Consider the following 27,963-nt stretch of genomic DNA (forward strand, 5'->3'; position numbering starts at 1 on the left):
CTGCAGAGTCTAAGCAGATTAAAGCTTGGGCATAGATTCTGTTTTTCAGTTACATTACAAGGTTGCACTGTACAAGAACAGTATGAGCCCATGTTAAAAAATGACCTCTTCTTTAGATCCACAAAAAGCAACACTACATGTGAGTATGGCACTTTGTTGGCACAGCAAATTAAGCTGTTAAATGTTAGTTGAAGATTATATTTGACAATTGAAGATGCAGTTGATTGAGGCTGTGCACAATTTTGAGCATAGTTTGAAACTGGATGTTGGCTCCTTTCAGACTCTGTTGAACATATGGCTTACCTTGCACTGTTAGTTATTATGTTTGTGACAATAGTGCCTAAAAACCAGTTGAGCTAAAAGCTGTGCCAACACAGAGGAAGGAGCATCCTGTATTCCAGAGAGATACCATCTAAAGAAACGAGACACGCAGGATAGGCAAGAGGGTTTAACAGAGAGGCAGTATGAACGCTGTGATGGCAGCGAGAGTCTCGCACACACCTACAGTCTAGTAGCGGTGGTATGTAAGTAATAAATGTTATAAATGTTTATAAATGCTTTAACAGGAAACAAAATTGAGGGTGAGTAAGGAAGCACGGTGGAGGAGGTGGTATAGAAGCAGGTATGCGTGAAATTGAATTTAAAAGCCTAGGAAGCTGGCATACCTCAGCCTTTTTTAATTTATTTTGTTGGCTTCCATAGGTGCTCTTACCACCAGATTCTTGGCTTGCTGGTTTTTTCCCAATGCCACACACACATTGTTTAGGAAAAAGAGTTAACAGAAGTACCACCTGGTATGCTGCTTGACACTAAAACTAGGGCTTTTTCCCGCACAGTTCAGAGTGATGGAGCGGCCTTGCTGCAGCTAACTTTTATCCTTTTCCAAGGAAGTCCTTTCTGCTTTAGTTGCTTCTGCAGCTGATGGCTGGAGCCACTGTCCTACTTTGTCAGTATTTTGATTAATATAAAGGGAGACTCATCTGCAAATGGTTTCTGAAATCTTCAAAATCAATGTGTTAAGTACACCATATGTGGAAGCCTGTAAAGCAAATTGGCTGTGGAGACGTCCCTGAAGCTCCAGGAGAGGTAGAAAAAACATTATAACTTGCCTGGTAATCTTTCCTTGGTTGCATATTTTAAAATAGTACAAACAAATATTAAAAGATAACAAAGAAGATAAAAATGAACCTCAGATGCTATGTTTTATCTTAGCTAGACACATATAGCATTTCCACTTTTGGGTTTCCAAAGATATGTCTCACATGAAGTTACCTTTCGGTAGCAAATATAAAGGTAAAAACAGACACCTGATCTTAGGATCAAATTTTATGTGCATTCAGTGGCTATTGCTACCAGCTTGTCACTTGTAAGAATTAGTCATTGATACGGTTGCTAAATATGAATGTTATTCTATGGCTTTACTCTCACATCAGGAGTGTGGTGATTTAATTTAACCTGTATTTTCCCCAAAGGATTCTTTCTTTTATCCAGTCTATTATTTCAGCTGTAGTGATTCTTGTCATCCGGTGCAGAAAAGTACCCCCTCCACATGAACAGCAATGGTTGTCTTAATTTGGCCTCATGCTTTGATACCAATTTGGCCTGATAAAACCCTAATACAGTCATTCAGTAGTCATATGGGATAAAGGACTGAAAAGTCTTGCTTTCAGGAAACCTTTCTCAACTGGCCCAAGAAAACTATTTGTTGCCCCTTAGAGTGTGGGTTTCATTATGCTTGGTAGAGAGATCAGCTCACTGTGAACCCTTCCAACTAGTACACCAAAGGGAAGTTGAATGCAGTGAATCATCATAGAAAACTCCTATTCAGTCTCTGATCTCCAAATGTAATGTAAACAAAGAATGTAAGTAAACATATGCGTAATTTAATATTTTCCTGCAGGCCTATGATTGTTAATAATATGAAGTGGCTCACCACTAGCCAACTGAAAGAAAAGGTTCAGGAACACAAGTGCTGCAGGGTAGGACTAAATATAAGCGCATGAGGGTCTAGAGAATATTTTATAATCTGACAGACAAGCTGAAGAGCTTCTGACGCATAACTGGAGGAGAACAGCTGCATGGAATGGCCTGTGATGCTGTAACTTCCCCAGCTCCATGTGTGTCAGAAAGAAATACAGTTTCAGTCCTGAAGTATATGGGTTGCTCAGTGCTAAAATGAGTTTCACTCATTACCTGGAGAGTTCTTGAGCATGCAGTATGTATCCTCCCTTTTCAAAGCAAGAAGATGAAGAAAGCTGGCAAAGTCCATTTTTCAGAGCCAGCTGCCAGCTGTCAACCTCTGGGGCCACCTGGGCACAGAGGGTGTCTGAGACACGGCTGCTGACCCTTCAGCTCTGCTGGCAGCATTCACCCTCCTGCCACCTACGCCCCTGCATGTCACCAGCTGCGTCCATCACATACACAAGAAGCCACAGGAATACACGGAAATCTTTTGCTGCAGCCTGTGCAATTTTTCCAGACAACACCAAAAATAAATGTGACAGAGGGCTCACATCTGCAGTTGCATGAGGTTCAGCTCCCTACATTATTTGATGAAAAATCCAGAAGAAACCTTATGCAGGGATGGTGAGGACATAAGTAGGAGAGCCTGCCAGAAAGATTTATGTGAAACTCTCTGTCTCTTTCAGGCCAGTAAGCACTATCTCAGTATTTAGGTGACATACACACCTGTCTGAGAAGGCATGGATTGAAACTGAATGTAAAGAAACAGCACGGAAGTGTGACAAAGTCATCTCCCCTGTTCTTTACTGCCCTCCAGTTACTGAATCTGGGAACCAAGAACTCAGAACTGGACTGAGAATATCATAAAAGGTGATTTAATTTCAAAATCAAGGTGATGATTGCATTCAGAATTAATTTTAAAAAACAAGCATAATTCTTTGTCTCAGCTTTCTTCAGCATGTTCGCCGCATTTCCCACACTTGGGAACTGAGCTGTGAACTAGTCAAGATATTTAATCTCACTGGTCAAGCTGCTTATTCCATGTTTTGGGAGGGAAGAGAGTAGATGAGGTGGAGAGAGAATTTCTGTTTCAAAACATTTCAGAGGTGTTGAGATATCAGGGTGATGGGCGGCATATAAAAACCACTGCGAAATATACATATATTTTTACCAATCTAAAGCTGTTGCCTTTTTTAACTCGAAGTGGCATTTTGGATCAATTGTTTGTGAAAATCCTTTCATTAGCACTTGGAGGACTGTGTCTGGAGAGGCTGACAGAGCATGCGCTGGATCTCCATTACAATCTGTGCCTATTCAGGGCAATCAGTCCATCACATCAGCACCAGTGTGTGTGGGAAACCCCAAAGCACCTAGATTAAAGAGCAAAATTCAGTATTGCTTTCATAGGACTCAAGAGTAAGTTTTGTCCTAATGTAATATGTCTCTAATAAATTATAGACTTGAATGCAAGGAGAGTTAATTAACATTTAAACTGAATCTTCTGCATGACACAAGCCAAAGAATTTCAAAACAAAAAATTATGCTGTGTGGAAGTATATAATGTGAAAAACAATTTCTTGAAAAGGTGTTCAGATTATGTACTAATCACTGGGTTCACAAGAGCAATAAAATGATACTTTCTCCAAAAAATGTACATTGCAGCTTCCAGAAGAGGACATACTGCTCAACACATTAATTCCATAATATACGCATTACATGCCTGAAATGACCTAACTGATTCTACCTCTTACTACTAACAGCTGTAAATGTTGAAAGATAATTTTCCTCAACTTATCAATGAATTATATGTTTTATTCTCATGAGTTAGCCTCTTATGATGTATTCATAATTTACAAAGAAGTACACACAAAACAAATGCATTTGTTTACAATGTTATAACAAGCATATAATATATATAAAACATATAGCATGTAATTTTTATATGTTGCAAGTTTGGAGAGATTTTCTGGAATTACACTAAAATTATAAGAAGAATATTAATTAGGAGGAATTGTTTGAATTCTAAACCTGATTCACCATCTTCATTGACAATATGAAGTGCCTGAATATTTGAAAGAAAGAAAGAAAATTACAATATCCTTAATAAACATGCTTTGGGAATAGTATTAAGACTAACTCAAGTCTTTCAGCCCTTGCTAATAAAATTTAATTCATTGTTGTATGATTTATCAGCTTCTTTATGAATCTTTGTTTTATCTCTGAGAACAGTAAGTATAATTGGAATTATCACTGCCTGGCTCCTGTTTTGCTTAGTTTACAAGCCTTGTGCTTCTTTGATACTAAGTTTCTGTGGCTAAGTTGGATGAGGCAGACAAAAGACCTGGCTCTCTGTCCCAAAACTGATTTGCAATTCACAGCCTCTCTGGTGTTCACAGCTGAGAAGAGACTGTACTGAGAAGAAACCTGTACGTTAACAATGAAAGAATTCTGTGTGTCGTCTTATTTATTCTGTAGGTGAAACATATTTTTTTGCCACCAATACCATATGGTAATAGTTGCAAAGATAACTAGAAGTATCACCAAAGAAGCCTGTTTATTTCTGAGGATCAGAAGAAAAAAGTTCTTTAGTCATGGGACTCCTGGTAGCATTCCTAAGACTATTTTGGTGTATGCATGGGTGAAAAGCATGACTGGAGGATATGTATGGTTATGGTGACATCGCAATAGTTTGAGATTTCAACAGGCTTACCAAAAGGAAGAAAACTGGTAAGTGGGTGTCATTTGGTAAGTCTGCTTGACACACAGGCTTTTTTTAGTCTGTGATATTCTCTCAACAATATTTGATAATTTGCCTTTTTGGTAGAGGACCTGGTTAACTCATGTCTCAAGGACAGTAGATATTTCCCGTTGGACTTCATTGCTTGCGTAGGGTGGGGACTGACTTTATAGGTGGTAGATAAGACCCAGTGCCCCCAGGTTTTTGAATAGGTGAGCAGTGCCAGTGATACAATTTTAGCTTGGGGGAAGTTTTCTGTTATTCCTGCAAGCTCCATTTTAAGGATTCAGTCAACAAAGTAGGCTACACAAGTATATTTTGTAAGTAATCTGGGGTGCTCTGAGAAATCCCTGGAACACCTCTGCTTGCCTTAAGCAAATTGATGCAGGCATATTTGAATGGAATGCAGTAGATGCAGCTGCATATAAGAGGGTTTTTTTGGCTTTTTTATGATCTGAGTACATGTGAGTATGATCCTTGAGAATTTCATATTTTTCATAGGCATTTTACTTAACAGACATGTTGTTTCACTTGTCAGAGCTCATAAGAGAACTTGCTGCTTGTGGGTATGATGTGAGTGAGGAAGTGTTGGGAAGACAGACTCATCTTCCCTGAGTAGTGGTTTGTTGCTGCCAGTTTGTGCCATCGGATCCTTCTGGAATCAGGATTTTCGAGGGAAGAGGTGACTTAGCTTACTATGTGGCAATGATGGGTTGATTTCAATGTTTGGCACTAGGAAATGACATCACAGACAATATTTCTAGATCACAGCCAAATACGCAGTCAAGTATGTTCAGGTTTGCACCCACGATCAATAGCAACTGGTGAAAAACCTTCAGTGGGAAAGAAAGGGACTATTTTTGCATTTGTATTCTCTGTGGAGATGTTAAATCTTTGAGAAAATTAAATCTTGATAAGTCCTTCAGGTTTTGCTGTTCAGGAAATGCAAGCAAAATTCAATTAATATTTTAGGCTATGTGTTTACAGCACAATGCACTGCACGAGGTTAGAGATGCTGAGCTTGCCATATACTTGAGATTGTATAGAAAGATAGACATTAGGTCATGTGTCACTAGCTTGAGAATCTTTGCACAGTATCGTGCAGAGTCAACAGACTGGAAAGGGAAGTCAGGCAGAGTTCCAGTATGCAGCTTCAAAACAGTGAACCTGAAGATTCTTGCTCAGGTGCTGCTTAAATCCCAAAGGCCCCTTGCAGGCTTACTTGAAAGCTCCCAAGCTGCATGTCTGCTTACAAGGAGGATATTTGCTTTGTAAGAAGGAGTCCTTGTTTCCGTCTCCTCCTCCATTCAAGGCTGTTACTGTGTTTTACATTAAACAGTCACTGGATAAAATACAGGACTAAAGACAAAAGTGCACAACCTTCCAAGTAAAAGCTTACACTGGTATAATGGTTTGTGCAGCTGCATGACCTCAAAGTTTATAGCACTTTTTCCTCCTGTAGTTAACCATAACAAATGTTAACACGATGCAAATCTACCCTGATACAAAAGTAAGGACTAGCATTTTGACTTGAAGCTGGCAGAGTAATCAAGTATGTTTTATTTTATTAAACTGAGCTGCCCCAGGATCTAGAAAAAAAATCTAATAAAAAGGCAAAAGGCACAGAAGGTAAGATTTTATTTGATATGAATAAAATACACAATGAAGTAAAGCAATGCTGATAATTTAATTTACTGAGGACCACTGTGTAGGTCATTCATGGTTTAATTTTCACATACTAATCATAAATTCACTGGCATTGCCTCTGTGTCTCTCATTATTATATCATAACATCTGCTAAATTAATTTCCCGTCCTTCTCTATTTTAAAGTTAATCCCCTATCTATAGAAACCATGTTTATATTACATACACACACACAATTCATCGCTCTTTTAAATATATAGCATGTATATTTATAATATATGTAATCAAATAAGACTTGCAAATCCTAAAATAACTCAAGCTGTTTTACAACATTGCCTTAAACTATTAGAACCGTATAGTAAAGATCATGCTAACTAATCATGAGCTCACTAACATACTCTAAAAGACTACCATTGAGAGAGCAAATTACGTTGATCTGTAATGCTTTAGTTCAGTGCTAACTTGAATAACAATCTGCACAAAGCTACAGGCAGTACCGTGTCCCGCGTACATATTAATAGCTACAGATCCCATGCTAGCTGCTGGAAATAGGCAATAGCTGTCATGGCAACTCTGGAACTTCTAATATATTATTAAATGTTTATATTGCAGTGGCATAAAGAGACTCAGACAATGGAAAGACACTGCCTTTCCAGATGTCTCTAGATGTTTACCTTCCAAGGGGACAGAAGGTGCACAAATGCTGTGTGAATATAATGCCAGTATTGAACTGAATTTTACTTGCTATAAGAGTAAAGATATAAACAAATAAATTAAAATAAAATACATTGTGCACTAAAGCAGTATTATTGTACTGCAGGTATTGTAAGAAGATAAGAGAGCCAAGCTTCAAAATCAGGTTTAGCTTATGCAAAGTTTCTACATACTTATTCCAGCAAGAGTTATAATCACTTGGTTGTGTCAAAATTAAGTCCTAATATAGTAAAAGGCACAGCTCTGGAAAACTAAGATTTACAGCTCTGAATGTCTGCTTACATCTGTGGTGAATTTGTTCTGTTGCTCTTATATTATCTTAGCAAATAATGACTGTCGGACCCTGACAACTTACCATCGTACCATTAGTTCAGCATGGGGTCACCCATGTCCGCCATAACACAGAAATATCCACAAAATAAATGCTTGTCATAATAACTCAAAACTGAAGTGTTTGCTGGTGCTTTATTGCCATAATATATATTCACTTTTTCATCTCTTCTCTTTGCATAAACAATGACACTTTGATAATCTCTTAATTTCCTCCTTCCCTTTATCTTTCCTGTACTTTGGATTTTTTTATAAAATAAGCATCACAGATGTGTCTGGGACAATTGTTTAATTAATGGATGCAAATTGAATAAAGGATGTTACAAAAAAAGATTTCAAAACTTGCTGCTTGCGGACAAAATTCAAGACCGAGTTTTACGAAGTCCCCTATAACATTTCATGGATTTCCTTCTGTATTTTGAGTTCACATCTCTCTGATGAACACCCCCGTGTTTCTCTAGCACAAAAAGGATCCGTCCCTTCCAGAACTGGGCAACACTTTGAATTCAGAAGCAAGCTTTTGGAGGCCTGGTCTTTTCTCCCCTATGGAAAGAAGGGAAGGTCAATGGAAAAGGTATAAAGAGCTTTCCTGATGTGTTTCCTCTCATAGCTTTCTCTTGGTTTTAATGGGAGGGAACTTGAAGGAAGGTAGAGAGAACGAAGCTCATGTTTTCCAAGCAGCATTGGAACAGAGCGGATGACAGGAGTTACTGACTGGGAAGCTACTCCAAGGGATGGAAGAAGATATTTGCAAGGTAAGCCAAATTTTCTGCTCTAATTGGACTAAAGAGTGAGTAGAGACTGTGGATTTTAGACTTGGACTGAGAAGAAGGATACTCTGTACTCCTTGTCCCCTGAGGACTAACTGGCCATCCAACAGAAGCAGCTGAGGCTGAACAGGATAATTATTTGGAGTTATTGAGCAATCATGTTCATATTCTTCAGCCAGTAAAAGTCCTACTGTGATTCATGAGCTGAAGTCTATTTTTTCACTAAGCCTAGGGAATTGAATGCCTGCTTCAAAATGGGGTGTCACTATGATGTTTCCTCAGGTAGTAAACAGTTTCCAAATACTCTTGCTATACCTCTGTCACATCCCCACACCGGCTCTGCAGATCGCTGTCTCCTTTCCAGAGCGAAGCAATGCTGTGAAAGGGAGGTGAGTATGGGTCTGGCCTCTGCTAGACTCTCCCTGCTATTGGACAGCAGATGCATACACAGGGCGTGATGTATATGAAGCCCCATATGGTTCCTCTTCTCTGAACTCCAACAGGCCATTCCTTCTCCTGCAGCCCTCTGTATGGCCATTGTTGGTAGTGAGTCATGAACGCAGAAGTTAATGGGTTGGCTTCAAACACAACCTCGGCACATTACACCAGTTCTTGCCCCTCTGTTTTTCCACTGCTTAGTGTACTTCGTGAGATACATTCTTCGATACATGGGGGAATTAGTGAGACTGACATCTCTGTTATATTTAGGCTCATGAATTTTCCTGGTTCAGGCCTGTGACATGTTTAGATTTTTTATCTTTCTCTCACCCACTCCTTTCTCTGCTGTCCATGTCTCTCAGTGGGAGTCAGGTGGGCTGCCTTGTCCCCCTCCACAGCACAGGGTCAGCATTGCAAGGCCAGGTGAGAGTTTTTGCCTATGCAGACCTTTGCTGTTGCATGCAGGTAGCACATCGTCTGTGCCAATTGCCAACATCATCTTTCTCTTGAACACTCAAAGCTAGAAGTAAGTGTGTGGTGTAGGCTAGAAATGAGCATGTGGTGTAGGTTGGTGTCAGAGCAGGTATTTGTAGATGGTTTTGCATCTGATAACTATTATCAGAGGAAAACGAATTTGATCACTCAGGCAGAGTCCTTTCTAGTATTAAATTCTAGCTGGGGAACTACTTTACCTTGGGTTTTCATTTACATCCAGGGCCCATAATCTGGTACAAAAATGATTGGTTTTTTAGATCAGTGCACAGCCATGCTGACAGAATTTGAATTACACTTCTGTATAAAAATCAGTTCCTATGGATCTGACTGCAGGACAAGTGGCACAGACTGTAAATGCTAAGGAAAAGGGAGCCACTTTGTCTCAGTTCTGTCATGTACCTGTATAAATAAATATCACTAACGCTGGGGAGGGAGCTGGAACTCCCAAATAACCTGAGAAGTCAAAGAAAGGCCAAGAAAAACCTTCTTGTTATGCATTTGTATTTTTATAATAGGAAAGAAAACATAAAAGCAGACAGGAATTTTGTGGGATTTCTTTCATAAAGATTTGTTCTTGAAAGTTTAACCAAAAAGAGAGTGGAGCTTAAAAGCACTTTTTCAGTGGACAAACGTCACTCAATCCTTTGCCTATTCTTGTAAATGTAATTGTTAGTTTGCATGTGAAACGGCTGTTGGTTATAATTCAGAGAGAAAACGATGAAATGTTTTCTCTTAGTTTTCATTTCTCTGTTTCATGCCATATAGGAACTACCCTTCTTGCTTAGCACATAGGTATTGGTTTTGATCAACTGCAGAAGAGATGGAGCTGAGTTTTAGCAAGAGGCCTCTGAACAATGTCAAACTAGCATGTTAAGCAGCCATGCCAGAAAACTGCAGGTAAGCCTTTCGACAAGAAAACAGTTAAATTACTCCTGCAATGGACAAGGCTGATGCAAACAAAACTTGGTTAATGGTTGACAATATCAATTCTTAACCCTCATGTTTCTTCTTTCAGAAATACCAGTGGGAAGACAAAAGGCATTGGGAGAGGGGGATTAAAATAAGGTGTACTATTACGGCCTAAATGGGTTCCTCACTGGAGATGAGTGACCTGTTTCTATTTCACTTAACTGCTTTACTGTAAAAATGAAGGCAGTATTTGCAGAGAGGTATACCATAGCTCTTTAAAATTTTATGACTGCCCATGCAGACCTTGTTATGCCTTCACAGGATTAACGGATCAGCCACGGGGATGTTCTTGGCATTTTGTAGCCTGACCTTTTGACTGTTATAGTTGTATAATAATAAAGAAAAATTGTAACAACATAGCAGATTGCCATGTTTTGCGTAAGTGTTGCTTCCATTATTCTTCTTTTTTAATTCCACTTAAAGATTAAATGTGAAACTGACTGCTCAGGGGATATTCCTAACAGTCAGTCACGCAGTGGCCTTTGGCTTTTCTGTTATTGTAGAGTGTAGAGCTTTCTACTGATAATTTACTGTTTTGACTTTCACTGCATACAGAGAAACAGTATAACATTTACAGATACCTGGCCACTACTATTCATAGTAACCATGAGTCCCTGATTTGTGAAGCATTATAATATCTCATTTCAAAGCCCGTGACTTTACATAAAACCTGATTATTTTTTATTTCATGTTCATACATAAAAAATCCTGAAATTTCTATAGGGTGGTAGAACTTAAAATGTGCCACTATTTACCTTAGTCCACGTGTTGATTGTAGCCACCAGATAGCCCTTACTCTGCTTGTTCAGTGAAGTACATTTATCTTGACTGTAACTCTACTCTGTTTCTTCAAAGCAACCAGTGTTTCCAGCAGTCTTCTGCTTTTATTTTGTTCCGCAGACTGAAATTAACAGACTGAAAACAGAATTACAAATTCATAGAATCATAGAATCATAGAATCATTTCGGTTGGAAAAGACCTTCAAGATCATCGAGTCCAACCATTAACCATGCCCCCTAAACCATGCCCTGGAGTACCCTGTCCACTCGCTTTTTGAATATCTCCAGGGATGGTGACTCAACCACTTCCCTGGGCAGCCCATTCCAATGTTTGACAACCCTCTCAGTAAAAAAATTTTTCCTAATGTCTAACCTAAATCTCCCTTGCCTCAACTTGAGGCCATTTCCTCTCGTCCTATCTCCAGACACCTGACAGAAGAGACGAACACCCACCTCACTACAACCCCCTTTCAGGTAGTTGTAGAGAGCGATAAGGTCTCCCCTCAGCCTCCTCTTCTCCAGACTGAACAACCCCAGATCCCTCAGCCGCTCCTCATAAGACTTGTGCTCAAGGCCCCTCACCAACTTGGTTGCTCTCCTCTGGACACGCTCTAGCAGCTCAATGTCTTTCCTGTAGTGAGGGGCCCAAAACTGAACACAGCACTCGAGGTGCGGCCTCACCAGTGCCGAGTACAGGGGAACAACCACCTCCCTGTTCCTGCTGGCCACACTGTTTCTGATAAAGGCCAGGATGCCGTTGGCCTTCTTGGCCACCTGGGCACACTGCTGGCTCATATTCAGCCGGCTGTCGACCAGCACCCCCAGGTCTTTCTCTGCCGGGCAGCTTTCCAGTCACTCTTCCCCAAGCCTGCAGCGCTGCATGGGGTTGCCGTGACCGAAGTGCAGGACCTGGCACTTGGCCTTGTTGAACTTCATACGATTGGCCTCAGCCCATCAATCCAGCCTGTCCAGATCTCTTTGTAGAGCCTATTCAAAAAAAGGGAAAATGTGAAAGCAGTAACCACTCATTTGTCCAAGGTTTTACTTTTCTTTTTCCTATAAGAGCCCACCTGCTTACTTTTGTAGGTAAAATTACCTTTCCCAGCTTTTTACTCTTAAACCTACAGAGCAGGTTGAGACCTAAGGGGAAGACCAAGCATCCTATCTTGCTTCCCCAGCTTACAGAGGTGTTAACAAAGCCTGAGCTGTGGAGTCTTCCTTAGTAGTAGTAATGCAGATGCAGTAAGAGTCTTCCTTAGTAGTAGTAATGCAGATGCAGTAAGAACCCAACTTAGGCAGCAGACTGAGCTTACAGGGCTGGCAGTGTAAGCAAAAAAACAAAAAAACATTTGAAACAGAACCCAAAGTAAAAACTGAATGGCGGTGACAGTTTCTAAGAAAGTTGTCATCTGAGGCAAATTTAACAGCAAGCACTTCACTGACCATACAAAATTAGTGTGCCAAAGGCAAAGACAGTAGCCTACCAGATTGCAGTGGCAGAGAAGAAGGAGGAGAGAGTATATATCACACAAGTGCTATTCTGCCGGCAACACACTGAAACTCGTTCAAAAAATCAGTAAGAATCATCCCAACGGTTGCAGTGCATGTTTGCCTGCTGTCAAAACTCAGATCTAGAAAACAGAGAGTTACATTTCCAAAATGAGATTTTTTAAATTCATTCTAGTACAGAGATGGCCTGACATTCAGTGAGAGTGAGATTCCCAATGTTCCACTGAATTATGTTCTCGACTCAAACACTGTCCTTATTTTAGAGAAACATGTTATTTTTCTTCTATTCATGGCTCCTTCTTTTTACTTCACATCTCTTCAGAGCTCTTTTTCTTCAGACCATCAGGCAACAAAACCCTTTGCCTTTTCCCTGTTGTGGTGCTGTGCCAGCATATCAGTACTTTGTTATTCAAATTCTTTCTGCATCTATGAACCATTCCCTGCACAGTTTCAAGAAGGAAAGGGCAGTTGTGACCAGGGTCTGAAGATCAGCAGCCCAGGGAACACAGGCTAAAAAAGTGTGTGTGGTGTTGTCCAGAAACCCTGCATTCTCCTGCCGCAGCTTTGTCCATCAAGCACCAGTCAACTTTGTAAGACTGTTTTTGTTTTGTCTCCACGAGACCAGTGTCAAAGGTGGCATTAGAATTTGAAACACAGGAGTTTCGGTTCTCCCTTTAGATTCCCTGATCTATCTTTTCATTAAAAGGAGCTCCATAATGCCATACATTCCCCAAGCCATTTTAGATAGCAAAGCTTTTATAAAAAGCATTCAAACAGAAGGAGTTCAGTGGGAAGCAAGAATACACTTGCTAAATATTTGTGTAATTAATGTAAAATCAGGACACCCAAATTTGCTGACAAGCTGATTTAACTTCTAGTAGAGGATGTAATCTCTACCAACAGGGTATACCTGCAGCAAAATTCATTTATGTGAAGCAAAATAACCATAGCTCAAAGCCACTCAGAAATGTTGTACTTATTCAGACAGGCCTTTGTGTACTGAACTTGCATCCTCTGGCACTAATGTTAATATTTAAAAGTGAATTAAATGCATGTTATTAGTTGAAACTGAAGAGATTATTGGTGAAAAACAATGGGGATCAGCACAGGCCTTTTCCAGGTCCAAAACTACTTGCTTTGGATTGGAAACAAGAAAAGGCTAAATTAGTGAAAGAAAAATTGGGCTAAATGTGAGAACAGGGTTTTTTTTTTTACTTTAAATATATCATTAAGCATTCATAGAATGGCAAGTTGCCAAAAAAGTGCTCAGTGGGGTTTTCTATTGCCACCACAGTCTATAGCTTGTTTGCCGCTTTTGTCCTTAGAAGAATGCAGTAGGTCAAGAAGTTTATCTGTCACTTAACACTGTTTTCCTTTTCAGCTTCAAGTGTGATTCATCCAGTCATATACCAAAAAAATTGCTCTGGCTTAGCCTGTATGGTCTTAAATAATTTGGCTAAACTCCTACTAACCTACTATATAAATGCATGTAAGACTTGCCTATGAAGTTTCTGTAGCGGACAGTTCTTTATTCAGGTTTATGCCTTGCTTTCCACCATAAAACCTGGGGTTTAATGTGGCCTGCTGACCTCTGAGGGAGTTGAATTCAGGCCTTTGAAAGATGACAAAGTGAGCTGGAGCCGCACAGAGGTGCAGCTACATGGCAACTATTGCTCAGGCTGCCTGGGGGACTGTAACCTCAGGCAGAAGGGAAAGGGAAACAGCAAGGGCCAGTGACCCTATAAACTGCCATGGCTGGGTTTGCTGGAGTCCATCTGTCACATCCCCTAATGCTGTTTACATCCCTTCAGCTAACACATGTTGATTAGTGCAATATTTAAAAATACCTTTTAAGCCTATTCCAAGCCTCAAACTATCATGGTTTTAAGCTTTGTGCAGACTTCAGGGAAGTGACTCCGTATGTTCAGATCATGTTTTCAAACTTTTTTTGCAACTCTTCTAACTATTTTTTTCATTCCTTTGAAAGTCTGAATTTCTGCAGCAGCGCACAGCTTTTGCAAATTCAGAAAGTATGTGGAACAAGATGGCCACGTGTTTTAAAAACTTATATAGGCCATGCAAAAGGGTGAAAGCCCTTCTGGTTCTGCTCAAGGAGTGAGACAAGCAGCCGAGAAGGTACTGCGTGCCCATGCAGTGTGTGTGCAGCAGTCGGGAGGAGCATCATGTTAGGTCAACAGACCTAAGTGCTTCTGCCACAGTGTAATGACAGACCAAATACACACCTCAACACATGAACGCTGAAGCTGCCGTCCTCTGTGAAGGAGAGGCTGCAAAACGGGTATGCTCAACCTCTGAAGTTAGAACTGTGGCTGGGGTTAGGGTATGCATAGTCTATCTTTGGCCAAAGGGCTGTACTTACTTCTGACAGCGGTAGGGACTGCTGGGCTGGATTGCAGTCTGGCGTGGAAACAGCACTGGTCGAAGTTTCAGGAGAGTGCTAGAAAGTGGGTTGCATTTAGGATTGGACAGGAGTGATCGGGTTAGCTAAGATTAGCTCTGAGTTTTGCAGGGGATGCAGTGCTTAAAATAGTTTGGGGGATGGCAGTGATCACTAGGCAAAGTCTGGGATTTGGAACAGGGCTAGTAGGTGACCTGCAAACCTCAATCATAGTTTAGCAAACAAAGGACCACTTGATCCTGGTTTAGGTGTAACTACATTTGGATTTCACCTGGCAGCAGTCATTGGATGCCTGAGACTATGATTAATATTTGGTTTAGGATTTGGCCTTGCGAGAAGCTGGGTTTAAGGCTTAGTGCTGTTGGGGACATAATTGTGGTAAGACCTTCCATGTGGTTAGTGGGTCTAGGGCTTCAAGTCATTACTGGGCTATGACTAAAATTGAGATTAGGTCTGAGATTAAGATTTGTCATAAAGAAGGCTGACAAACTAGGTAGAGACAGAAGCGACTGCTGGGGTAAATAAGGAGCTGGCTAAATTTAACTTTTAACCTAAATTTGGGGCCCAAGGAGAATTATTAACTATGAATAGTGCTGGGTCTGGAAGGGGGTCGCAAGGCTAATGTAAGACTGGTGATAATAGGGCCCAGACGGCAATCCTTTATGCTTCTGTATAAAGGGATCACTTAACACTGCATAAATGTCACATTTGGGTTACGAGCCAAACAACTATGATATGATCTAGTCAATGCAGAGGCTATTGGCTGGGCTAAGATTTGGGTTAAGATTTGGTGCTCACTGCAGTCTTCAAGTTACTTTTGGAACTGGCATCCAAAAAGCTTCAGACAAATGCTGATAAAGTGGGTTATTCCTAGAAAGTGAAGGGCTGCTTGAGTATCCTTAGGTTTGTAGTTGAAAAGCCTTAAGACTGTTAAAACCTGAAATGAGAGTAGTGTTATGCCTCATACCAGTTCTAACTGTTCAGCTAGGCTTATGTGGCTGGACCAAAATGCTTCCCATGAGATGCCGTGGCAGATGCTAGCAGGTGTCTCACAGCTAGTTTTAGACATGGGGTTTGCAGGAGTCAGTGCATAAATTTTAATATGAGAATTAGGCTGAGTCAAAGTAGTGCTGGAAACTCATAGTGTTTCACCCTGAATGCTCAAACTCCTGATTAAAAACTCCACCTACAATTTTCGTGGGTCAATTAGAATTTGAGCCCAGGTAGACATTTTCTATGGAAAGTTCTTTCTGCATGACAAAAAACAGGAAGAGCAGCAGGAACATCTTAAATGAACTTAGTCAATCATTTCTTATTTTCAGGAAGTCAAACAGTGAGAATGTCTCAGCAGTTTATTGGAAAGAATATTTTTTCATTCTAATTATACTGTATTATTACCTTGGGAATACCTTGATATTAACCTGGTATTAATAAGGTAACAACATAGTATAATTAGGTAAATTATGGTTAAATATGAACATTTTCAAGTTTAGGAGCTGAAGACTGTACTATATACAAATACTATTTAAAAATTAGGAAAAGTACAGTTCTCATGCAGGGTTGCAAAAAATATTTTAAAGGACAGTGTTAGCATTTGAGAAACTATCTGTATATTTCTGCCATGAGATTTTCACAGTTATTGTGAACACCTGCTTTCATAAAGCAGCACCAGTACCTGTTCTATGGTGCTGGCATAATATTTCTCCTTTCTTGCTCTCCCATTTGCCTGTCCTCATCCCTTCCCTTTTCTCTTTTTCCCTTCTCAGTATCTATTTTTCTTTCATTGAATCTCATTCTTTTGTTTCTAAAAGCTCTTCCCCATTAAATTTCAATTTGAAGCATTCCTCAAAATGCCATTAAAAAACACTTGCATGAAACTTCTGCAATGCATAAATACCTCATAAACAAGTGGCCACACACTCTACATATTTTTGTCCCTCAAAATCTGTACTGTTTGCTGTGTGAGATCCCAAGAGCTTATTAATCTTTAGGTGCCAGTCTTGCAATAACTCTTTAAATCCCCTTCAGCTATGAACACCTTTTGCTTGCAAACACCCACATACATAAAGCAGGTTAAATGGATGCTGCAGGTTCCTGTCCTTTGGAACAGGGAGATACCTCATACCCTGTGTAAATCAGAACAGAAGCATCCTTTAGGCTGGATTTGGGACAATAGATATCAGACCTCACAGCTTTTGTCTGGAGAGCAGTGGTCTCCAAATTGGGGTTCCTGCACCCCAGGGGGTACACAAAACAATCCACTGGGGAGCAGGAAAAAAGTAGTTTTTACCATTAAAAAAAAAAAATTAAGTAGTATTTATTTTATCTTTATGTCATCCTTTTTACATTTCTGTTTTGTGTATATTCTATTATGTACATAACATTAGTATGGTAGTACATGTATATAATTTATAAATAAATATATATATATTGGAGTGCATACTCAAAAAATTTTTACTCACAGGGATGCACGATGAAAAAAAGTCTAGAGACAGCTGCTCTAGAGTATCTAATTCACCTTGAGCACTATGTAGCTATTACATCTGTAATGAATAAAATACATGTATAATCCTCTACTTAGGCCTGTATCTGTGGCATGAAAGAGAAATCCTGTTAGCCATTATAAAAACAAGTATCTTCTTTCTGCTATAAAAATGGGCTAAATCAACTTCCAACTGTGCCTGGTTGTGCAGTACTTGCTCGTCCTTTGCAATTAAGACACAGTGGAAGCTGAGGGCAGGATGTTTTGACTCCTGCCGTCTCATAAGGATTTCGTGTCACAAAACACACCTGGGGCCTATTTAATTGTTTTTGGTATTCAGCCTATAAATGGCTGAACCTGTGATCTGGGCTTACAAACAGAAGGAGGCACTGAATATGCAAGGACAGTTTGCCATTTTTTCTTTATGTAAGCTGGAAGAGTTAGGGATGTGTTACTTGGCAACCCCACCCAATTTGAGCATTGAAAATTATCTTTTCCAACTCAATATATGTTATTCCTATGGGTTACTTTTTGGGGGGTTTTTTCAATTCTCATAAAATTTTTTTTCTTCTGAAGGTCATATATTCAGCACACACTAGCAAAATATAACTCGCAGAATGACATGTAGGCTGCAGAATGCAAAGAGGAAAAAGCAAATAATTGATAGTGAAGTTTTTAATGGCAGTGGAAGTTTTGTCTGTACAAGCATCACAGCAGCTCATCTGTAAAACTAGGCACATCCTTATATGCCTGGTTTTGTCTGTTTTCTCTTATTCTCGGACTGTGGACTGTGTAGACCAATGGCTGTGGTTTTGGTCTCTGTCTGTATGGTGCCAATAATTACTTCTATTGCTACAAAATTATTGCCCTTCATAATAAACAACAACTGTACTAAAAATAATAATGACAGCCATCACAACAGCAGTACGAAGGGATGTCAAATGCAGAAGGTCTAATCCTGTACTGCTAAAACAGCTTCGCTCACCACTGCAAACTGCCTGGAAGGGGCCAGACTGGGACAGCTGTGGGAGTGTGAGAAGTATTGGGTGAGCAGGAGCAGAGGCCTCAGGGTAGTGAATACACCGTTCCCAGTAGCATTTAAATTATAACTTTCTATTAGCAGTAGGTTCGAAACACAGTGTCAGTCTCTTCTCTGCAAGTATAGAAGAGAGCCAGCCTTTCTGTTCCCCTCCGTTTACTTAGTCACCATTAGCGCTAAAAGCTTCACAACCTCTTTTGAAGGGAGAGACACATGAGGCTGCCCTGACCAGCCTCTGACTCCGGAGGGCTGCCAGGCTCTAGCTTTGCGATAGTTTGGCATAAATAAGCATTGCCATCTGATGGCGGAACCTTGGTACTGCAGAGCAGTTCCCTGCCAGTGGAAAGTTGACATTAAAGCAAGTGGCTTTTTCTCAAAGGAAGTGTCTATGACTAAACACCAGATTTCATTTTTTCCGACACCATTTAATGATGATTTTCTCATGATGAAAATCCTGTTTTCCTGAACTAAGCAGGGTTTAAGCAGCAGGAAAGAGATTGCTTTAATGTTTGCAACATTAGATACCCTTTTCATCCCTGATCACTGTGTTTCTAGCTTTTCCTTAGAGACAGGAGGCTGGAAACTTTTGCTCTGCTTTTGCTTTTTCCTTCTCTGGTCCTTCTGTGGTGTCACTCTCAGCCATTCAGACAAGCACAGGGTGGTAGGCAGTGAAATCTCTCTGAGTGCACATACTGTGATTTTGGATGGTTGGCATTGTGCCATGCTATTGTTTCAGGTGGCAGTGTGTCTTGTGCTTGGACAGACACTTCTTATAAAGACTTTAGTAGTGTATTTCAGCTCTCAAGAGTGGTGTTTTCATTTTCTGCTATGCAATTCTGACAGCGGTTTGTATAACTGTGTCTCAGCCTCACCACTGTAAACTTGATTTTCCAATGCTGCCAGGCTTACTGCTTGGCACGGGAAGCCTGCCCTTCCATTCAGAACTCTGCTTCCACTTACAAGTCAATTATTATCAAAGGAGGCATACTGATGATCTTGGTGCTGCTGCTAAACAGAGCCAGATTGAAATAGCATGGGATTTGGGACTTGGAAAGGAGAAAAGATTTATTACTACTAATTCATTTTAGGAAGAGAAAAGTAAGTAGCTTGCAATTCTGCATCATATTCTGTGCTTGGATATCAAAGTGCTTTACTAGCTGATTATCTTCACAGCCTAACCTATGAGTGAGGCCGCTCTGATGTATTGCATTTCTCTGAAAGTAACAGCAAAGACTAGGCAAATAATTTAACTTTTGTAGCACATAGCTTTTCACTTCCTTGATTTGGAAGATGGTGCTCACAACTTTGTACCTTGCCAATTTCCTTCTGGGAAGAAATGAAGTATTGAGATTATTTATCCAGTAGCCTGGAAAACACTGTTAATTAGCTCATGCAGACCTCCATGCTGCTAGCAAGATTAACCAAGCAAGTCTAAAACAAATGCCTATATATTTCTGTATGGTAGTGCAGACGCACATATGCAAAACCCACAGTCCTTTGAAAATTGGAACAAACCTAAGTCACTTGACCCTTTTGACCCTTGGGTTTACTATCCTTTGTCATGCATAGACTTACTGTTTTAAGACTTCTCACTGTTTTAATTTGTCACCTGGAAAGTACTGTCTCACCTTTGTAAAAAGATACTACATTTAGATGGGAACAGTGCTATCTGTAAGTGCTGGATATCTGCTCATGTCTTACTCAGCATGCTGTATTGTATTCTGTACTAATGACTTTCCAGAGAGTGCAAATACAGGCATAGCATTTCTGTGCTCATTCATATGCACAAAAATGAGACTTAAGTGGAGATATGATTCAAATTTGTTCAACAAACCTTTTGCCTCAGCCTACTCCAGCCTACTCTGAAGTATCATTTCTGAATATTTTCTCTAAAGCACAACAGCTCTACTAGATCGTGGCTGTTCTCTTGCTTGGTTTTGTAAGCTGCTCCCCACTATTTATCTCATTTCATTAGTGGAATGCATGACTTCTCCTCCAGGTTTTTTGAGGTGCTTCTGTTTCATGGAGACCAGACTGCAATCATCGTCATAGGCAATGAGCAGTGCTACTGAAATAATGCAAGTCAGGGAAAACAGACTGGGCATCTACTGGCAAGACAGAGCTTTGAATACTGTGTTTCAATACATCCACTCCAGTCTTGCATACAAAAAAAATGCATCTTCATTGTGGCCTGTACTTAAACCACCAAAGTTTTCCTCTACCATTATGCTGTAACGTACCTGTTGCAGCATGCTGCAAACTGAACCTTCCTCTTACCAGAGTTCATACACAGCGTATCACGTGAAGATGGGTACAAAACAGGGAATCAGTTAGCTGAATTTATGAGCAATCTTTTTTATAAATTCTTAGTCATAATTAATAACAAAGAACTCTGCCAGTAAAATTAATGACATTTCAGAGCCATTTAGTGATTTGAACTTCCACGTGCTGCTTTGTCTCAGAAAGCACTAGGAATTTGAGCTTCAAGTTCTTAGCCCTATTGATATGTAGTTATGGTCTCCTAACAACACTGCAGAAGAGACTCCCTATCAAGAATACAGTTAATTTTCATTTATTATTTTGTACCCTTCCAACAGAGGTTTCAGGCAAGGAAACTACACCTCATAGTTTATAAACCTCAAGCAGTATTACGGAAGAAAGAGAAAAAAGTAGAGAATGTATCTTTTCCACCATACTGAATGATTTAATTGCTGTTACTCTTTCTGTCACTAGTAAAATGTCTGTGACTGAAGCAGAGTCTCAAATGATACAGATGTGTATGAGTTACCTGCTTGTACTGGTATCTTTATCCATCCCAGCATCATTATCCCATTTGTTGGAAGCTGTGAGTGTGACATTTTTCTCCCCCCACCCTGATTTTTTATCTTGGTCTCGGCCTGTGTGAAAATAGAGAACAGTGTCGTCTCTAACATGCCCAGAAAATGGTCACCTAACTGCAGTTTGCAGTGAGTTTTCTCAGCTAGTGCTATTCTAAAAAGGAATAAACAATGGTTTATGAATTGGGGCATCTTGATGTGCCCTAGACCTTAGGCCAGCCCTAGCTGCAGGCACTTCATATGTATGAGATGATCAGTTGTTGAACAGGATGAAATAAAGACAAGAAATACCACTTTCTGCAGGGAAACAGTTAACTTCTGGACTACAAGGATGACTTAAGCAGCTGTGTGTTTTGCATGGTAAAGAAGAACAGATCAGATTAACATGAAAGGTTGTTCCTCAAGTCAGCTTGCCATGGTGAAAGCAGTTCCAAATCTCTCTGCTAGTTTGTATCTGCAGACATGGTGCTGTACTATATCCCTACCCTGACCGTCTTGGTGTTCTGTGTTGGAGTCTCAATTCTTCCCATATTAAAAGGATATTCTTCCTGGCAGTTGCATGAAGGCAGCAATCACCTGCCTCAATACTGAACATAGATATTGTTATCTGTATGTTACTCTGTCGAGGTGTCTTTACCCCAAAGGGACTTTTTTTCTCTCTTTTGATGTTCATGACGGTAGTTCATCATGCTGGCTGTTTTCACTTACACTCCTTTCCAGATTTCCCACTGACCCAGCTGACAGGGGCCATCATCTGGCAGCACATTCTCAGACTTTGGCCTTCTGAGCCACTTTCTGCTCCATCACCTTCTGTCTCTCATCTGAGATCAGAGATCCAGCTTCCTTCACCTTTCTTGCAATATAATACACTTTTCATGAGCTTCCAGATGCTCTGTGGCTGGTAAGACATCACAGCTTGTTGCCTCAACAGGTCTGGTTCTCATCAACCCAGAAAAATGAAAAGGCTGCCAGCTGTACCAGCCCTGCTAGAAGTGTGTGTGTGTGCGCGTGCACATGCATGCTTCTCCCATGCTTCAGTGTCAGCTCTGCAGTTGCACTGCCCTGGCCCCACTCACACAGTGGCAGCATCTGGCCCTAGTGGTAGGCTTCCTTCAGTGCCACAGCACTTCTGATCTTTCCTAGTCTCTCCCTCTAGTCACTTTTATTTGCTTTTTCAAGAAAAGGGTTGGATAAACCTTTGCAAACCTGTCATCAAAAGTGATATATTTTGCTGAGGTGGATGATGTAACAGCCAAATATCCCCTGTGGAATTAGTGTGCACTGGAAAAATGACGACATGTCTGAGTTCCCAGGTAATGGGCTGGCATCCCTTTTTGTTCTCTCCAGTCAATGCTGAATCTCCCCTGGGCAGCACTGAGCAGTCCTGAATACCTCCTCCACCAAAAAATTTCTATCCAGTGCTATGGACTCTACAGCCATACTACAAGCCTCACTACATCATTACTTCAGATGGACAGCTGGCTAATTTTTGTAAGTAGTTTCTAGGGGCAGAATAACTGGGGGCAACCAAGTGTTTCTGTGATACCTACAAGGCCATGGTGTTATGTTTGTACCAACACTTTTCATCTAGAAAATAAGCGTGTCACAGTGACAATGGCCACCACATGCAGAGCCAAGGTCCTGCTGTACCATGAGGCAGTGTGTCTTGGGAGCCACTGCCTCTCCCCGATCAGCAGCATCTTGTCTCAGGGGGTAAGGGCAACTAACTCACACCTCTCACTAAATCTGGAGCTTAGAAGGAGCAGGGAAACACTGGTACTCACAGCAGGAAGATACCATATCCTTAAAAAGGAAGAGATCCTGGTTAAGCACCAGTGCTGAGTTCCCAGCTCAGCTGGAGACAGCACCTCAAGTGGAGGTTAGATCTTGGCTCTCTCTGTGGGTCTTGCTGGGTGCCACAGGGTCTGCGAGCCAGCCAAGATACCTCTGATATGCTCAGAGAAATGGGGGCCTACACCTCCTGCTGAGCTTGAGATGCATCCACACTTTTTTTTTTGCTTCTTCAAGCACTGATTACTATTTTGTTTCCTTATAAAAAGCATACAGCAACACTTTGTCTCCTTCAAGAACAGGAAAGACACTGTGGGACAGTTTCTCTGCTTGTTGTTCAGATCACTGTCAGCCAGCACGCATGTGAAAACCTGTGTTACTATTTCCTCAGAGTCACAGTGAAGAAGTGCTTCTCCAGCTGGATCCTTGGTATCCTTGTGGCCTTCTCTGTGTGTTCATGCTACTTTCCTCAGACTCACAGAAATTAGTTCAACCAACAACCCTGCCTTTGTTATCAGGCTCCTAGAGTGGCAGGGCCATACCTCGCAACATGCTAGGGTTAGGGTTATGACTTCTGATTAGGTTATCTGTTAGCAAAATACCTGGATAGTGGATGCTAAAGAAACAGACAGGGATGCACCTTCTAGCATCCCTAGTCCAGTTATGTATGGAGGGAGTAGGAGGAGACAGGAGTGCAGGAGTGGCCAGGCTCACACGCTCTCCTAAACAGCACCTCTGGCTGCTACTGCAGGAGGTGGAACCTGGGCTAGATACACCCCTCAGGTCTCTTACCTATGTTCTGAAATCAACTGGGAACCAGTATGCCTGGATATTTTCAGCAAACTGAAATATATTTCCCAGTGATCAAAAGCCTGATTCTGACATTGCCACCTACACTGGTTTCTCCCTGTCTTGACAGATACTGTGTTTTGGATATCAGCCTTGTGTTGTGTGATGAACGGGCACTGGGAACTGTACTAGCACATTTGCAAAGTGAGGGATGGGGTTTAGCCTAAACAACCCATTCATACCTGCATGAGTCATGAAACTAAATTCTCAAGCAGTCTTAAAAATCATCCTTTTCATTTTAACCCTACATGCATACTCACGCATAGGTGAATTTACTTTTACAACAGATTGTTTGAGCAGAACAAAAGCATATAAGATCAAGACAAAGTTGCTCAGCGTGCATCTCAAGCAAGACTGATAGTGCCTTTTCTGTATTACACTACAGCCTGCAAGATCCAGTTGCAAACTAGATCCTTTGCATGCTGGAGACTGTACAAAGAAAGGACTAAATGGCCATACATGTGTGATACTGTTATTATCAAAGGAAATGTTTTTGCTACCACTGCCATCAGTAAAGTGAGCTTACTTGGAGCAGTGATGGGAAGTTGTAAGATAAAAGCTAACTTTAGAACAGGATTTTATAGCTTTCTAATAACTAGTTAATGAAAAAGGATTTTGAGCTACTGCTTATTAATCCTATCACAATCAAATGGACTCTATAACAATCTGAAGTATAGGTTTCTTTCTACCCACCTCTCACTCCCATTTTTAAAGTCATGCCATCTTGCAGTGGTGTCCTAGCTGTCTGGGTTGAACTTTCTTGCTAGCTCTCCAGAGCTGACACAGTATGTGCTTGGCATGTCCCTTCTGTACTTTCTTCTGTACTGTTTGTAGTTGTATCATGGAAGAAATATCAAGTTAGCAGAGCAAAAGGAAATACACAGAAATGCAGTTCTTGTATTGTTAAGTGCTTCCTTTTCCCATTTTCTTTCACTCTCTCTCAAACTGTGAGAATTCCCAAAGTAATCAACCAGCTTTTCATTCTGGCACAAATTCCCTCTGTGGCTCAGGATAAAGTTTTTTCTTTGATTTTCTTTACTTGCTTACTAACATCACAAAGCAATTATATTGATTAGCTAACACTTATTCAGAATTTAGAAACTGTGGCAAACTATGGATAAAATTAATTTTTTAAATGTAATAGTTATCAGTCATTTTACATTGTTTTATTGCCTGTATTTTTGGCATGGAACAGAATCCATATGGTAAAGAACAACAGGGAATAACTGTATAAACAGTCACGCAGACTCATTTGTTGGCCATATTTTTCAGAGGCTTAAACAAAAGGAGTCTTTTGTAGATATGCTGCGTTTCTGCATTATGCTCTATAGTACATATCTCACTAATAGCAGAGTTTGTGGTCAGACCTTCCTCACACTGCCAATAAAGCTGGAAATGTTAATGACTCTTTATTCTGTACCTTTATGGAAGAAAATACTTTTAATTGTGCTGATAAACATTTGAGATTATCTAGAAATTCTGAATTGAATCATGTAAAGTTCAAATTACCAAAGCTGAAAAAATGTCTGTTAGACCTTCACAGCTGAACTTCTGTGACATTGTCCATGTAACTCAACCCAAACAACAGGATCTGAAAAACCTGAGCAGATTGTACTTTGAAATACAGCAATATAACTAGGTATTTGAGCGAGCAACGAAATCTGCAAGGATGTCAATGGGAGATCTGTGCCATCAATCCAATCCAATCTAATCTAATCTAATCTAATCTATCTAGGAGCGGGGTCTGAGAACAGAGTTTGGCCTTTTATACCAAGTGTTCTTCCTCCAGCAGTCTTGAATTTTGCAGGCTCCTGGTTTAAATGTAAAAAGGCAATCTTTTTACCATTTGGTTGTTACATTGACAAATTGTATCATATAATCATGACATATGTCACTCAGTGATGACAAAAATTATTTATTTCTGCAAAGCGAACTGTTAAAAATTATAACTACACTTTAATTACTTTAATTAACTTAGCTTAGGTTTGGGTGCAGTGAAATGTCTACATGTTTTTAGCAGGTTTTTTGTTTTTAATTTTGTTGATGTAGATTTGGAATGATTACTTAAAAGACTTCTAGTTCATACATTTTACAAGATGAGAAGTGATAGCAAATGTAATATTCAGGTGGCATATACTTTGCTCTGTTTGATTGGTCGAATCTTGTGGATAAGCAACAAATACGGAGATTTAAAAATTACAGTTCGATATTTCTATTTCAGAGGCATGTAAACTTCCTTTCCAGGATCTACGGTCTGCATGTTAATTGCCTTGTCACCCTACAGAAAACTGCAAAGGTACTCTCACCAGAGCCAGTCTCACACTAAAACGCTGACAACGTTCATACTCCCACAAGAGGGCAGTAGGCAAGCACAGTACAGGAAAACCCCTTTGCACTGGATTTTATTTAATATCAACCTTATAGTTCAATTCTACTTATTAATCATAGGGAAATCCGTACAAACTGTCAGAGTAATTTAATGCATAATATGAAATGAATCCCATTTTACAGCTACTATACTGAGAAATTACTTTTTAGCTAATTTGTACTCATAATTACATAAGTTTAAACATAAGTTTATGCCTTCTGGTATCTTTCACCTGTGTCCCGAGATGTGAGGTGCTTTGCTATCACAGTTGTAAATAAATATTCTGGGACGCTGTCCCAGCATAGGAAATTCATGTAAGCGAAATGAAGCACTTTCTGAAGCAAAGAAGACAAAAGATTGATTGTCTAGCTACAAATCAGCCTGGTAATCTCCCATGTGGTACCCTTCCCTGCCTGAAGCTCTGCACGTTACTGCAGTTCCTCCTGATCCATCTCCTGCGGCAGGCAGGACCACCCTCAGTCACCCCCTTCACACTGCTCCAGCCCTAAACATCATGGCATAGAAAGGTAGAGAGCATCTGCACTGGTGGAGTGACACGGCCTTGCGAGTCATCTCAGTGTGACTTGCTGGATCTTACCCTCTGTCCACCCAGGCAGCACGAAACTTCTGCAGCTGTAAGACTTTTGAACAAAGAAAATTTTTTCTCAGCACAAGTGGCATCTAAGGCTGCCTTTCCCACATGGGCACTCTTAGTACACGAAAAAAAGGCCTTTGTGAAGGGGTTTCACTCCCATTGTCTTTTTGGCCATCATTTGAACCTACGAGAGGCAACCTTCATAATAAAATACCTGGGCATTTCTTACCAGCATGTGTCTTATTTTCAAAATAATTATACATTTGGGATTTTCTGTGCTGAGAGAAAAGTTTGTTCCAAAGAAGTTAGATGGTTTTGGATGCTTGCAGTTCTAAAGCAGCTGTGAACCATGCCTAGTTGAACGTCATCTGTTCGCAAACAAGACTGTGTTTTCTTCTATATAGAAGTGAGCTGTTTCAGCAATGTTTAATCAACCAGCACTGACCTTTCTTCTCAAATGCCACAAATTTGTTTTCCATAAATGTTTAACTACTTATTTCTAAAGGTAAAGGTTCACCACATGTAAAACCTACTTTTAACCTTACACTGATTTTGTAGTTACCACACAGCATGGTTGCTGTAGGGCTGCATATGTGTTTTAGGAGGTGAAAATTTTTCATCTGTATTCCAAACGTCTTATGATACTTGTGTTATCTCCTTTCTCATTTTGCTTATGACATCTTTCTGTATTGTCCTAAGATATGTGAAAATACTGACAAAGAGGAAAAAAATTAAGCCCATAGTATAACACTGTCTAAGCTGGTGACCTTTTCTCTTAACAAATGCCTGTTTGAGAATTGATCAGAATCCCAGGATATACCTATACTGCAGTCTCTGGCTAGTATAGACAAACCTAGCTAGATAGCTTGGCTAGATAGCCAGTTGTCACAGCACAAAACTCACCGCAGGTTGCAGATTCTGCCCAAAAAGTTGGGTAAGTATCAGACACTTTATGGCACTAAGCTTTACATTCTCACAACTTGTCTACCCTCAACCATTAGATCTTAATTATTTAATGTCAAGACAACTTTCTATACTATAGTGGAATCCCAGAAATGACCAATGTATGCACATATTCTAAGGCCAGGGGTGTAGAAATGGGTTAATCTATAGTATATTGAGTTGGCTTGACTGCAAAAGATTGTATCTGCTAGAAATAATTATGCTACTTCCCTGCAGTGGAAAATGCACATCTGGAAGGACCAGTGTGAAACCAGCATCATTTCAAATGACTG

At 40.3% G+C, this 27,963-nt stretch overlaps 1 long non-coding RNA gene across 2 annotated transcripts; it reads left to right on the forward strand.

Moving 5' to 3' along the window:
• Positions 1–1,329: 1,329 nt before the first annotated feature.
• Positions 1,330–27,494, forward strand: LOC128137515 (uncharacterized). 2 transcript variants are annotated; one of them, XR_008233716.1, is made up of 5 exons: positions 1,330–2,832; positions 3,208–7,051; positions 7,850–8,143; positions 9,857–9,988; positions 26,010–27,494. It is a non-coding gene; the product is annotated as an uncharacterized LOC128137515 (long non-coding RNA). The 2 variants fall into 2 exon arrangements; XR_008233715.1 differs by having other exon boundaries at positions 3,208–8,143.
• The last annotated feature ends 469 nt before the right edge of the window (positions 27,495–27,963 follow it).

The sequence above is a fragment of the Harpia harpyja genome, chromosome Z, assembly GCF_026419915.1.
Source record: "Harpia harpyja isolate bHarHar1 chromosome Z, bHarHar1 primary haplotype, whole genome shotgun sequence".
In the NCBI taxonomy this organism is placed as follows: domain Eukaryota; kingdom Metazoa; phylum Chordata; class Aves; order Accipitriformes; family Accipitridae; genus Harpia; species Harpia harpyja.